The sequence below is a fragment of the Melanerpes formicivorus genome, unplaced genomic scaffold, assembly GCF_026170545.1.
Source record: "Melanerpes formicivorus ecotype bairdi unplaced genomic scaffold, bMelFor1.0.p_v2 SCAF_95, whole genome shotgun sequence".
Classification (NCBI taxonomy): domain Eukaryota; kingdom Metazoa; phylum Chordata; class Aves; order Piciformes; family Picidae; genus Melanerpes; species Melanerpes formicivorus.
In genome coordinates, this window is record NW_027142447.1 from 832,326 (window position 1) to 845,996 (window position 13,671).

Consider the following 13,671-nt stretch of genomic DNA (forward strand, 5'->3'; position numbering starts at 1 on the left):
CCTCTGATATCATCAAGTCCAACCTATCAACCAACACCATCTAATCAACTAAACCATGTCACCAAGTGCCTCATCCAGTCTCTTCCTAAACACCTCCAGGGATGGTGACTTCACCACCTCCCTGGGCAGCACATTCCAATGGCCAATCTCTCTTTCTGGGAAGAATTTCTTCCTAACATCCAGTCTAAACTTCCCCTGGTGCATCTCAAGACTGTGACACAGAATTCTCACCCAGTGCTGCTAATTCCCTGGCTTTCACAAACATAGTCAGTCAGTGCTTCATGGTATGCTGACCGACTTATCCTTATGATCATTGCTAGAGCTACAGAGATTATTCATTTGCTCTATTCCCTACTAAGGAAGAAGAAGACAAAGCAAAAATGAGAACTGTTGAATTGAAATTTGGATTCTAAAGGTATCTCTAGCAAGCAGGATGATAATCAAGTATAGTTTTATTAAGGGATGTAAAGTTGCTAATCAAAAGGCAAATAAACTGATGGCTTTAATAGCTTTGGCAATTACTAATTCAGATTTTATTTGAGAGATGTTTTATATAATCTATTTTTTCACTGAAATTCAGCTAATTTTACCTAATGATTAATCCAATTCAATATTTGCACTTGTATTTTAAAATACACTTAAATAAATGTCACTCAAGAAAACACCTGTGATTCCAACACTTGTTGTGCAAAACTACCTCCAGTTCTTATGAAACTGTTTACTATATGAAGCTGCACCAGGGTAGGTTTAGTCTGGATGTTAGGAAGAAGTTCTATACAGAGAGAGTGATTACCCATTGGAATGTGCTGCCTGGGGAGGTGGTGGAGTCACCATCCCTGGAGGTGTTCAAGAGGGGATTGGATGTGGCACTCGGTGCCATGGTCTAGTCATGAGGTCTGTGGTGACAGGTTGGACTTGATGATTTTTGAGGTCTCTTCCAACCATGGTGATTCTGTGATCACAATGAAATGTTAAAGGAATATTAAAGACTCTATATTAAAGCCAGGAATTAGAAAAGAATATCAACTGCAAGAGTTAAATTTGTATGTGCAACTTTGATATGTTATTCCATTGTGTAATTACACTCACAATGCCAACTTCCTATCACAGAGCACAGAAGGGCAGTAGATTTACCATGGGTTAAAGCCCTAAACCACAAGGTGTTATATTAGTCTTTCACTGCCTCTCCTCGTAAAACTCAAGAGCTGAAGATTGTACAAGTGAAGTTTTAAACCTGGGAAATATCAGAGGCAGGAACACATAACATGTCTTTACTAGTGATTCCTTATCTTTGTAAACTGAAAGATGAGTTTAGCCATGATGGCATTCAATAAGTCCAAGTGCCGGGTGCAGCACTTTGGCCACAACAACCCCATGCAGTGCCACAGGCTGGGGTCAGAGTGGCTGGAGAGCAGCCAAACAGAAAGGGACCTGAGGGTACTGGTCGATGACAGCTGGCCAAACATGAGCCAGTAGTGTGCACAGGTGACCAAGAAGGCAAATGGCATCCTGGCCTCCATCAAAAATAGTGTGGCCAGCAGGAACAGGGAAATAATTCTGCCCCTGTACTCAGCACTGGTTAGCCCACACCTGGAGTACTGTGTCCAGATCTGGGCCCCTCAGTTTAGGAAGGGCATTGAGACTCTTCAGCATGTCCAGAAAAGGGCAACAAAGCAGGGGCGAGGCCTCAAGCACAAGCCCTGTGCAGAGAGGCTGAGGGAGCTGGGGTTGTTCAGCATGGAGAAGAGGAGGCTCAGGGGAGTCCTTCTTGCTCTCTACAACTACCTGAAGGGAGGTTGTAGTCAGGAGGGGATTGGTCTCTTCTCTCAGACAACCAGCACCAGAACAAGAGGACACAGTCTCAAGCTGCACCAGGAGAGGTTTAGGCTTGAGGTGAGGAGAAAGTTCTTCCCAGAGAGAGTTGTTAGCCATTGGAATGTGCTGCCCGGGGAGGTGGTGGAGTCACCATCCCTGGAGGTGTTCCAGAGGGGATTGGATGTGGCATGTGGTGCCATGGTTTAGTAGTCATGAGGTGTTGGGTGACAGGTTGGACTTGATGATCTTTGAAGTCTTTTCCATCCTTACTGATTGTATGTTTCTACAGCATGAATCTCATCTAGTTATGCTTAAAGATAATTCAGCAGACAGACATCGTTATGTACCAGTGGAAGGCTTGTTTGTGGATAGTGAAGATGACACCAAGCATATTAACTGTGAACATTCTTTCAGTCTCCATCATTCACAAGTTCTACCTGTCCTGTTAGAAACTGCACCACATTATCAGAATTGCTGGTAGAGGGCTTTTGTGATTTCTCATTTGGCAGCCTTCAGGATCCTGTTCTGAACTGGGGAACCAGAAAAGATCTTTACACTATTCAATACTGATGGAATTGGTGGCAGCAGTTTCAGTAGTTTTCCTCTAACATATAAATGCAGCTGTATGTGATACCCCTCTAGGAACAACAAGGGAATTTTCAGTTTCAAACATGCTAGGGGAACCAGAGCAGACATTTGGATTACCTTGGGAATGAGAGAGCAACCAACTAGGCTACTTCAGGATATCACCAACACTTTCTCTCCTTCTCCTCATGATTTAAAATCAGTCTCACAGGACAGAAGATGGAAAAACTAATACAAAGAATGCAGTAGTTCAAGGAGGCTGCATTTCATTCTTTCATCCTCCTTTCCTCTATGTAGAATGTCTGTACTTCTTCCTTTCTCCACAACACACAGCATGGCAAAGCAGATAAGGCCACTGATACAGCTCTTCCTCATCAGGCCCCGAAACATAAGTTTGGTAAAGAATCCTGACAGTAGCAGATGTTGTATAGGTGCTGGGACAGAAATTATGCAGGACTAATTGAAAATTGATTAATTGAATGTGTAGGCCTAATTGCACCATACTTCTATTGACTTTCTGTTTAAGAGCTTCATTGGTTAGGGTAGAAACTTAGAAGGGAAATGTTCAGTCTTAATGTTGTGTCTCTATATCTTTCTGTGAAGCCCTAGAAATGGCTATGGATAGCTAAAATAACCAAGCTGTGGCACTGGGTAGCTGAAATGGGCTAGGAAGCTCAGAATGTAAGTAATTAATGGGTTTGAAGTCAGGAGATAATTACTCCTCTAAACGCAACTAGTAAGAGCTCGTTGTTTCTCTGTCTTCTTCTGTAGCATGTACATTGTGGCCTGCTTCTAGGACTATGCAGCTTATAGCATTTGTGATGGGTTGAAGGGCCTTCCTTCCTGCCCTCCCTCCACGGGCAGAAAAAAATGAGACCCAAACGGATTGCAGAAGTGGTGGCAAGTTTAAATGGAAAAGCAGTGACTATTTTACAGAGAACCACAAGCACAGTGACAAAAGGAGATCCCAAAGCACACCCAGAAGCATCCCAATGCTTCCCTCTCCCCACCTGAGGGTACAGCCAAAACACCCCAGGACTTTTTCTTGCCCCCCTGCTCCACTGTTAGGCTAATCTCAGCTGGACAGTTCTGAGAGTGCCCTTCCCTCTTCTCCTCCTGGCCTTAGGCCTAGTGTGAGAGTCTAATAAGTTTGTCTCTCTCTATGTGAGTCAACAAAGATAAAGTGATAGCAGAGCCACTGGAAAGAAGGTGGAAAGAATCCTCTCCACCAATCCTGGATGCAAATCAGCTTGTGATTGCATCGTGATAACACGGGACTACAACAATGGACCCAAGGACCCAGCCATCACACCTTTAGGGCAAGATAATCTCCACCCATCAAGTACCCTGGGCAGGGTGATACAATGGGTTTTACCACCTGTTTCCTGAGCCTTGTCTGGATGGAGACGGGGTAGATGGAGATTCACCCCCCTCCAGCCAGGATCTTGCCCAAACACACAGCAATACACAGAACCTAAGGATTATTTCCTGCCACTGGAATTCCTGAGGGACGATATTTGAATACATACCTAAGGACTAAAAACTGTATAAAAGACTGGAGGAACTACTGGTTTGTAGAGAGAAACAGAGGAGAAAAATGGGGAGAAAAACGGAGATGAAAGAAAACACAGGAGACGGAGCATGCTGCTGAGAAGGGAATGCCGGGACAATGCTGCTCTGGAGAAAAGAAGCTGCCCAGAGGACCAAGCCTCAGCACCCTTTTTCTGCAGACCCAGGCTGCCCAGAGGAGCCTCAGCACCGTTCCTATGTCAACCCAACATCTCCCCAGAGGATCACAGCTGTTCTCCAGCAAAAGCCTCAGCACCGTTTCTCTACAAACCCAACATCTCCTGCAGCACCTTTCCTCCACAGACTTTAACTGTCTTGGGGGAGATGAGGGGTGTGGTAATATAATTCCTTTCCTCTTCTATCTCTTCTCTCTCTCCCTCTCTCTTTTCTCCCTCTCCCCTTCTTATGTCCACTTTATTTATGTAATAAATAGTCTAGCTGTTGATACTTTGGCCTCGTTTGTGCCTCTAATTTCACAACATGGGAATGCTTAGAAGAACTGTGTCTCCGGACCAAGGCATTTAATGTCTCCGGACCATGACACCAAGCCAGGCCCAAGAGACCATGAGATGACTCCCCCCACCATTACCAGATAGAGACCATTTCCATAGGAGCAGTGAGGGAAGAAAGAGGAAGTGCAGAACCGTGCTGATGATTTTATAGGGAGCAGGGCATTATGAGATGAAATACATAGCTTCCCTTGTCCACCCACTGGGCTGGACCCTCAGGACATTGCAGGTATAGCTTGTGTGGTGGCAACAAGAGGCACTCAGCCTAAACCACCACAGCATTATTTATATTCCTTTCAAATAGTTAGAAATTTTTGCTTTTCTTTTTCTTTTTTAACAGCTGGAAAATGTCTCAAGTCCATACGCTGTGCAATGGCCCTGAAAATTACACTATTTTCTTATTGCAGATATTGATTTCCTGGTGATTTAATTTACTCTTAGAAGAAACTGGGAAACCTTCTTTGCTGTAGTTAAAAATGTCAGCTCAATGAAGTGACTCTCCTGCTCCTACTTTCAAGTACATAAGAGTGATCTCTCAATTAAAACTGAAGGGATCTATACAATGAAATCTTTTTTAATTGGGTATTTCCTTTCAGGTGAGAGTTTCAGTGCTAGCAACTGTAAGCCACAAACCCTAGGAACATAGGAGAAGAGATTCTTGAGGATGATGGTCAGAGGAGAATATCTTCCTCGTGTTTCAGAAAAGACTGGAGTTCCAGCCTTTGGGTTTGGGTGTTTTTTTTTTGCTGGCACATCCTACTTGAGGAAGTTGGCAACTTGAAAAGCTTATGGTCTGTATGATTGTTTTCATTTAGGTGAGGCATCTTTAAAATAATTTTATGTCCCTTTTTATATGGAATTTTATTTTAGTTGATAAAGTAGCCCAGAATAGCTATTCATTCACTTTATATGAACACACTGTGCTGGGTTAGGAACTGGCTGGAGGGTCGAGCCCAGGGAGTGGTGGTGAATGGTGCCACATCCAGCTGGCAGCCAGGCACCAGTGGTGTGCCCCAGGGATCAGTGCTGGGCCCTGTGCTCTTTAACATCTTCACTGATGATCTGGATAAGGGCGTTGAGTCCATCATCAGTACATTTGCAGATGACACCAAGCTGGGGGCAGGAGTTGATCTGCTGGAGGGTAGAGAGGCTCTGCAGAGGGACCTTGACAGGCTGGAGAGATGGGCAGAGTCCAAGGGCAGGAGATTGAACACATCCAAGTGCCAGGTTCTGCACATTGGCCACAACAACCCCATGCAGTGCTACAGGCTGGGGTCAGAGTGGCTGGAGAGCAGCCAGGCAGAAAGGAACCTGGGGGTACTGGTTGATGGTAAACCAAACATGAGCCTGCAGTGTGCCCAGGTGGCCAGGAGGGCCAATGGCATCCTGCCCTGCATCAGGAACAGTATGGCCAGCAGGAGCAGGGAGGTCATTCTGTCCCTGGTTAGGTCACACCTTGAGTCCTGTGTCCAGTTCTGGGCCCCTCAGTTTAGGAAGGATGTTGAGTTGCTAGAAGGTGTCCAGAGAAGGGCAACAAAGTGAGGGAGGGGTTTGGAACACAGCCCTGTGAGGAGAGGATGAGGGAGCTGGGGTTGCTTAGCTTCGAGAAGAGAAGACTCAGGGGTGACCTTATTGCTCTCTACAGCTACCTGAAGGGGGGTTGTAGACAGGCGGATGTTGGTCTCTTCTCCCAGGCACCCAGAGCCAGAACAAGAGGACACAGTCTCAGGCTGCACCAGGGGAGGTTTAGGTTGGATGTTAGGAAGAAGTTCTATACAGAGAGAGTGATTGCCCATTGGAATGGGCTGCCCAGGGAGGTGGTGGAGTCATTGGAGGTGTTTGGGGGAGACTTGATAGGGTGCTTGGTTGCATGGTTTAGTTGATTAGTGGTGTTGGATAATAGGTTGGACGTGATGATCTTGGAGGTCTCTTCCAACCTGGTTTATTCTATTCTAACCACAAGTTATGGAGGCATAACTAAAATGCTCAGGGCAATGCATAACCAAAATACACAGGGTAATTCACAGATATTTTGAGTACTCATTACTATGTTTTGAATGTATTTAGGGAGTTCTTTTCTTCAATAGCTCTGGAAAATATAATTTAAGAATATGAATGAAATGTACAACTCTGCATTACATTTTGTATAATTTTTTCACATAGTCTGATTCTTTTCCATTTTACAGACATGAACCAAGTTAAAGGCTCTATTCATTTCAGGACTTGAAAGGACAAGTCTCAGGCCTTGCTTTTATCTCAAAAAATTCTGTTTAGCCATTTCTAAGTCATCAGCTGCCTCTATCTACCAGAAATCTTCTTGTATGAATGAAAAGATGTACTTAGAAAGCAGGCAAAAGCTGCCCCATTAACAGTTCAACATTTCTTGCATCTAAAAGTAATGAGGAAACAAAAATGAACAGTTACTCTGCTTAAAATGAAAGTGCTATGAGCACAATGTTCTGACCAAACCCTTCTTGGAACTACAGTGACTGTTGATACTTTTGGTTCAGGAGAGCAGGATGCAGAGCTTTAGGGAAGGAAGAAGGCAAGGCTCATCAAGAGAGATGGAATAAGAAATAATGGCCAGTAGATTACCATGTAGGATGGAGAAGTCATAGCTTCTAGTGCCTACTATAATCTCTATATGCTATCCAATGACCTGTTAATATAAAATCATTAAATTCATTAGAGACAAGAGCTATGGGCCCAGACAGACCACTCTGAAATCACAAAATCTAAGAGGTGCCATTAGATCTTCCAGGGTAAATTATTACTGTATGAAAAACTGCTGTGAAACAAAGAGATGATGCTATTAGACATATAAACAGTCTTGCTAAGATACAATTATCTATGAGAAGTAGAAGGAATAATAAACTGCACCAGTACAGGTTAGGAGGTGATCTGCTGGAGAGCAGCACTGCACTGGTTAGGCCACACATTGATTCCTGTGTCCAGGCCTGGGCCCCTCAGTTTAGAAAAGATGTTGAGTTGCTGGAAGGTGTCCAGAGAAGGGCAACAAAGCTGGGGAGGGGGTTGGAACACAGCCCTGTTAGGAGAGGCTGAGGGAGCTGGGGTTGCTTAGTCTGGAGAAGAGGAGACTCAGAAGAGATCTTATTGCTGTCTACAACTACCTGAAGGGAAGTTGTAGCCAGGCAGATGTTGGTCTCTTCTCCCAGGCAACCAGCACCAGAACAATAGGACACAGTCTCAAGCTGTACCAGGGCAGGTTTAGGCTGGATGTTAGGAAGAAGTTCTTCCCAGAAAGAGAGAGTGGCCATTGGAATGTGCTGCCCAGGGAGGTGGTGGTGTCACCATCACTGGAGGTGTTTAAGAAGAAACTGGATTGGGCGCTTGGTACCATGGTTTAGTTGATTAGATGGTGTCAGGTGGTAGGTTGGACTTGATGATCTTGAAGGTCTTTTCCAACCTGATTAATTCTATTCTATTCAAGAATTTATTCAACTGTTAATATACATCTACTATGCATCACGTTGATATGTCTCATAATGAAAGCATGGTGGATTTGAAATCGGTGTGTCTCAGATCAAACTGCATAATTCATCACATCCTGAAGCTTCTGACACTCGTAAATATAATGTCATAGAGCTATCAGCTTTGCATTGTGGAAATTACAGCTAGCTGCAAAACACAAAGCCAAACTCCTCTAAATCATTCTTAGCATTTAAAAGGCACCTGCTGTAGCTGCTTAAAGTCTAGCAGTTTCATGGGTGATGAGGGCTCTAGCCTTCTTGAAGCAATCACACTCACACACAAAGCACAAATCAACCACAGTACAAAATAATCAAATCCCAATATTTCTCTCCTATGTTATTTGTGAGCATTTTTAGAGGTGTTTTTGAACAGCAACATATAAATGTAGCTAGACAGTATTAGGACAATGAAAAAAATCCAACATCCCAGACACAGTTTAATGAGAAGCATAGCTATTACCAGTAACTAGACAGATGACTGAGACATCCCCTTTCTGCTCAAGTCAGCAGTGTTACAATGAGAGCACATTTCCAGTCATCACTCATTGAAAACTCTCCAGCTGCAGGGGAGGTTCAGGCTGGATGTTAGGAAGAAGCTCTTCATAGAAAGAGAGATTGGCCATTGGAATGTGCTGCCCAGGGAGGTGGTGGAGTCACCATCAGTGGAGGTGTTTAGAAAGAGATTGGATGGGGTGCTTGGTGCCATGGTTCAGTTGATTAGATGGTGTTGGGTGATAGGTTGGACTCGCCGATCTCAGGGGTCATTTCCAACCTGGTTAATCCAATCCTATCCTATCCTATCCCATTCCATTGTATTCTAAAACTACTTACTTCACTAGCCTTGTAGAAGACACTATAAGCTAGAAGGGAGTGCTGATCACATGAGGGTCAGAAGGCTCTGCCTCTACCAGAAGGATCTGAATAGGCTGGATCAATGAACTGAGGCTGCTTGTATGAGATTCAACAAGGCCAAGTGCTAGGTGTTGCACTTGGGTCACAACAAGCCCATGCAATGCTACAGGCTTGGGGCAGAATGGCTGGAAAGCTGCCCAGCTGAGAAAAAACTTTGGGATGCTGATACACAGCCAGCTGGATATGAGCCAGCAGTGTGCCCAGGTGGCCAGAAAAGCCAAAAACATCCCGGCCTGTATCAGGAGTAGTGTGGCCAGAAGGAGCAGGAAAGAGATTGTCCCCCTGTACTCAGCACTGGTAAGGCCACACTATGTGTCCCAGGTTCAGTTTTGGGACCTTCACTACAAGAAAGACCATGAGGTGCAGAAGTGGGTCCAGAGATGGGCAATGAAGCTGGTGAAGGCTCTGGAGAACAGGTCTTGGAGAAAAGGAGGACTGGGGGAGATCTTTTTCGCTACAGCTACCTGAAAGGAGGTTGTAGTGAGGTGCGTGTTGGTCTCTTCTTCCTAGTAACAAGTGACAGGATGACAGCAAATGGACTCAAGATGAACCAGAGGAGATTTAGGTTGGATTATACAAGAAACCTCTTCACAGAAAGATTTCTCAGAGACTGGAACAGGCTCCCCAGGGAGATGGTTGAATCCCCATCCCTGGAGGTGCTCATTTCTCTCCTGTCATGGTATTCTGATGAACCTAACCCATAGAATAGACTTACTGAAGTTCCCCAAAACATCCAATGAATAGGTTAGGAAGAAGTTCTATATAGAGAGAGTGATAGCCCATTGGAATGGGCTGCCTGGGGAGGTGGTGGAGTCACCATCATTGGAGGTGTTCAGGAGGAGACTTAATGGGGTGCTTGGTGCCATGGGTTAGTTGTTTAGGTGGGTTGGATTGGTTGATGGGTTGGATGCGATGATCTTGAAGGTCTATTCTATTAGGTTTTTTAAGTTATTTGGAGAAATATCCATTCTCTGTCCCAACAAGAATAGATGACACATAAAAGCAAAATATCAATTCTCTCTCCCAGAAAGAGGAGATGACAGATAAAAGCAAAAGAATAAAACAGTCAAGATAAGTGCATAGAATGACTACAAATTTCTGTGTTTTAAGGATGTTTGCCAAATTTAGGTCATGGATATTTCTCTGAAAAACATAATTAGCATGCTGGAAAAGAGGGCAAATTGATGTGCATTACTTCCAAAGCATGACAGCACTTCTGTTGATGACAGAAACTTTTGAACAATAAAGGTAGGGAAAGCTCTAAAGCTCACACCAGGTCTAATTAAGACACATCACTTCTTTGAAATGGTTGACTCTCACCACTAGTCGTCATCTCAGTATCACAGTAAGCTGGGGGTTTTTCCTCTTGAATTCAGTAAAATCCTGGCAACAAAGCACTATTTCTTAATTCTTTTTTACAGGTCCTGGTTTCGACTGGGATGCAGCTGATTTTCTTTTCTTTTTTTAGTAACTGGAATGGAATGGAATAGACCAGGTTGGAAACAACCCTTGAGATTACCGAGTCCAACCTATCACCCAACACCATCTAATCAACTAAACCATAGCATCAAGTGGCCCATCCAGACTCTTCCTAAACACCTCCAGTGATGGTGACTCCACCACCTCCCTGAGCAGCACATTCCAATGGCCAATATTTCTTTCTATGAAGAACTTTCTCCTCAACTCCAGTCTAAACCTCCCCTGGCACAGCTTGAGACTGTGTCCTCTTGTTCTGGTGCTGGTTGCCTGAGTGAAGAGACCAACCCTCACCTGGCTACACCCTCCCTTCAGGTAGTTGTAGTCAGCAAGAAGGTCTCCCCTGAGCATCCTCTTCTTCAGGCTAAGAAACCCAGCTCCTCAGCCTCTCCTTATGGGACTGTGCTCAAGGCCTCTCCCCAGCCTCGTTGCCCTTCTCTGGTCATGTTCAAGTGTCTCAATGTCCTCCTTAAATTGAGGAGCCCAGAACTGGACACAGGACTCAAGGTGTGGCCTAACCTATTCTGAGTACAGGGCACAATGACTTCCCTGCTCCTGATGGCTGCACTGTTCCTGATGCAGGCCAGGATGCCATTGGCCTTCTTCGCCACCTGGGCACACTGCTGGCTTATGTTCAGAAGCCTACTGTCAACCAGCACCCCCAGGTCCCTCTCTGTTTGGCAGCTCTCCAGCCACTCTGACCCCAGCCTGTAGCACTGCATGGAGTTGTTGTGACCGAAGTGCAGCACCCTGCACTTGGACTTGTTGATTGACACCGTGTTGGAATCTGCCCAACTGTCCCTCTGTCAAGGTCCCTCTGGACAGCCCTTCTACTCTTTAACTGGTCAACATCCATGGCCCTTGGCACCACATCTATGCATCTTTTAAACACCTCCAGGGAAGAAGGAAGGGAGGGAGGAAGGAAGGGGCAGAGAGAGAGAGAGAGAGAGAGGCATGTGTGTGTTGATTTCCAGGGGGATTTTTAAAAGGACTTCAGTGAGGTTTGTGTTCTTGAATCTTTTAGGCACTCTGCAAAAATCCCAAATAATTCCACAATGAGATAAGAGATAAAATGCATCAATGATTCTTCCAACTCAAACAACAGAACTTTGATTTTATGATCTTGTCTGTGCTTCCCCCATTCCATCTGCCCAATAAATCAAATAGAATAAACAGCATGGAACACACTTGGCTTATTTTAAGGATAAAGATCTACTGAAACCTTGTTTAGATTAAGAGACAGCAGTTCCAGGGAAAGTAAATCTGTCCCACTTTATATATAGATGTTACGCCATCCCTCTCACAGACAAGAACCTTAAGTTATATTCTCTTTTGAAGTACATTCAAACTGATGTCAAGTGATTTTTACCACACTTCCTGTAACTACTGCAAAATTCCATCCTTCCTCAGAACTCTGCAGGCAATTATTTAATTAGTGCTATTTGTTTTCCTTACTTGATATTTTTCCAGAGTGCACAAACAGCCTCAGTTTTACCTCCTGGTATAAGTAGGCTCTCTGTAGCCACTGGCTGCCCAAGGATCCACACTGTTCAATAGAGCTATCTTAGGTTTAGGTTTAATTTTCCCCTTTACTTGGAATAGCAGCTCTGGAATCAGATTTATCATTACTGGCTGACAGAAAGAGTTGAGGAAATCCTCTAGACTCACAGAATCATTTGGGCTGGAAAAGACCATCAAATACAAATCACAGAATCACAGAATGTTAGAGGTTGGAAGGGACATCCAGAGATCGAGTCCAATCCTCTAGCCAAAAGCAGGATCACTTAGGGTAGTCTGCACAGGAATGCATCCAGGTGGGGTTTGAAAGTCTCCAGAGAAGGAGCCTCCACAACCTCTCTGGGCAGCCTGCTCCAGTGCTCTGTCACCCCCACTGTAAAGAAGCTTCTCCTCATGTTGAGGTGAAACCTTCTATGTTCAAGTTTGCATCCAGTGTTCCTTGACTTATTACTGTGTACCACCAAAAAGAGATTGGCCCCCTCCACCTTTCAGATATTTACAGATATTGATCAAATCAGATCCCCGCTCAATCTTATCTTCTCAATACTAAACAGTCCCAGGTCTCAGTCCCTCTTCATAGGGGAGATGCTGAAGTCATCTAATCATCTTCATGGATGATTATTAGATCATCCTCCATTGGACTCTTAGCAGATCCCTGTCTCTCCTGAGTTGGAGATCCCACAACTGAACACAATACTCCACTTATGATCTCACCAGGGCAGAGTAGAGGGGGAGAAGAACCTCCCTAGACCTGCTGGATACACTTTTCTTGATGCACCCCAGGATACCATTTGCCCTCTTGGCCACAAGGGCACATTGCTGTCCCGTGGAGCACTTGCTGTCCACTATGACTCCAAGGTCTTTCTCCACAGAGCTGCTCTCCAGTAGGGCAACACCTAACCTGTACTGGTGCCTGTTGTTATTCCTCCCCTGGTGCAGGACCCTGCACTTGTCCTTATTGAACTTCATGAGGTTTGCCTGCACCCAGCTCTCCAGCCAGTCCAGGTCATGTTGGATGGCTGTACAGCCTGATGGGGTGTCAGTCATCCCCCACCCCCCTAGTTTTGTATCATCAGCAAACTTGCTGAGGGTACTCTCAATCCTCTCATCCAGGTTGTTCATAAAGATACTGAACAAAACTGGGCCCAGTACTGATTCCTGGGGAGCACCACTGGCCACAGGCCTCCAAGTTGACTCTGTGCCACCAATCACAACCCAAATGTCAACAAGCTATCTCTACCAAAAGAACCTCATTTGAGCTCAGCCTCTATAATTTTTGTGATCTGTAAATGACTTTACATGAAGAAGACTTTTTCCAATGTAAGCAAAAGATAGGCTATCTTCCACACCCAAATTTTAAAGGCAATCTTGACAATTTGTAGCAAATTTCATAGGTAAGTGCATTCTGCCATCACTGGATTTCTGGGGTGCAATTTCACATAGTAAGACAAGTCAATGTCATAACTGATCTTTACTCCCAACACTTCTGTTTTCTCTGTCCAGTCCCAACTAGGAATAGAACAGAACAGAATAGGTTGGAAGAGACCTTCAAGATCATCATGTCCAACACACCATCTAATCAACTAAACCATGGCACCAAGCACCCTATCAAGTCTCCTCCTAAACACCTCCAGTGATGGTGACTCCACCACCTCTCTGGGCAGCACATTCCCATGGCCAATCACTCTCCCTATAAAGAATTTCTTCCTAACATCCAGCTTAAACCTCCCCTGGTGCAGCTTGAGACCGTGTCCTCTTGTTCTGGTGCTGGTTGCCTGGGAGAAGAGACCAGCCTC

At 44.8% G+C, this 13,671-nt stretch overlaps 1 protein-coding gene across 6 annotated transcripts in view; it reads right to left on the minus strand.

Annotated features, from left to right (window-relative positions):
* The window catches only part of STXBP5L (syntaxin binding protein 5L), a 252,640-nt gene that overhangs the window by 211,297 nt on the left and 27,672 nt on the right, over nt 1-13,671 (minus strand). The window lies entirely within an intron of this gene.